We start from the raw sequence: 1819 nt of genomic DNA, 5'->3' as shown, positions 1-1819 counted from the left end.
AGCAGCAGGAACAGATGAACTCTTAGCAACAGAGAAACCATTTTTATGCAAATATCCCCACAGTGACAGAAAGATGAGAAAAGAGAATTACGGAACACAGAGGGCTTACAAAAATATCATTTCATAATATTGAATGATCTGCTATGTTTTTATGTAGAAGAATCAATCAGGGAGTTTTTAGGAATGTATTTGTATGACTCTATAAATACCGTTAAACCAGTTCTCCTAGAGAAATTACATTTACTTGTTTCTATCACTAAATCAAATACACTATCAGCAAAGCAAGCTTTTTCAGATAGTTGAAAATCAGAACTAGAAGCAGTTCTCTAGTTTTAAGTGTTTAGAATCCAGGAAGCAAATTCCCTCAGTAAGATAAGAACTTGATATATGGTTTGATGAGATGTGTTTGTGTTTGGCTGTTTTGTGTAACAATCTGTTTGTAAGAAAGGAAAAAGAGAAAAGGCACAGTCATTTAGATTAGGTATAGATGAATGCACCATTCAAATTGAAATGAATTAAGACAATCAAGAGTCTGTGCAGACTAAACCTAAATAGCATCCTAAAATCTACTTTAACCATTGGCATTTGTCTGTTCATAAGTGGAGGTATAATACGGCAGTCTGGTTCTCGTAATATCTGACATGTTATTCCTTATGATTTCTAGATAAAGGATCAAGAAAGTTTGAGATTATAATGCAGAAGAAAAAAGCATAAAGCTTTACAATTTTAAATCATGTAATATTTAGTTGGTAAATTGGTTCATCATAGATGCATGTTATTAAGAATTAGGAGATTCAATTTTATAAATAAAAGTGGAGTAATGTCACCTATTCTTGGCCATTCACAACTTTTTTCAGTTGAATCCAAAGGTGGGACTCAGGTATTAATCAAAGATCAAATGGTATAATGGTGGAGCACAGTTAAGAGCTAGAATCTAGAAATAGAATGCCTAAAAACAAATCTGGGCTCTGTCACTTACTGACTGTGTAATTTTGGAAAGAGCAGCGTCTTTTCCTGTGCCTCAGTTATCTTAGCCACAAAACAAGAACTAAAACAGTATCAATCTCAGAGAACTGATCTGGAAATTAAATGAAATAATATCTGTAAAATATTTTGCATAGTCTCTGGCTCCTTTTCAGTTCCATGGAAATGTTTAAAGAAATATGTGTGTGTGTGTATCCATAAAATATAAACAGGAGAGTGTGAAGAAGACATATAAAAGGATAATAAGAACTTTAGTCTAAATTGGAGGCCAAAAGAAATATGAGATGTCAGGTCCTCAGAATCATTCTAAGTGTTATATGTCTCTAAGTGTTATTTATGGTGCTGGAAATAGGGAAACTGATATAGTTCAGAAACTAAGTAGGTGGGAAACACCAATGAAGTGCAGTTCAGAAAGCTGTAGAGTAAGAGTTCAAAAGAAAGGCCTCTGGGGTGAGTTAGCTCTTATTATATGGTAAGAGTTTGACTATAACCAGACACAAGAAATGGAGGAGTGGGAGATAGGCTTTCTCCTGAAACAGTTGGCAAACTCGCATTTGTTTCTTATAGCAACAACAGAAGAGAAAGAAGGAAAATACCACTCACACAGGCACGTATAAAAACTTTGCTTGTACATCTACCTATTGGTTGATGAAAGTTTTATCATTAGGCCCACGAAATATACTTTGCACACAGTGAGAGCAAAATAGAAAAACCATTTCTTATTTCTCTCTCCCTCCTATATATACACATGTATGTGTGTAAATAAATATATATATTCCTTTATTTGATGTAGATTCTTATGGCAGGCAGCCATAGCTCATCTTCATCTTCTACA

This window comes from Propithecus coquereli, unplaced genomic scaffold (assembly GCF_000956105.1).
Source record: "Propithecus coquereli isolate 6110/MARCELLA unplaced genomic scaffold, Pcoq_1.0 Scaffold410, whole genome shotgun sequence".
Lineage (NCBI taxonomy): Eukaryota > Metazoa > Chordata > Mammalia > Primates > Indriidae > Propithecus > Propithecus coquereli.
The sequence above is the reverse complement of the archived record's forward strand: the minus strand, read 5'-3'. Positions refer to the sequence as shown.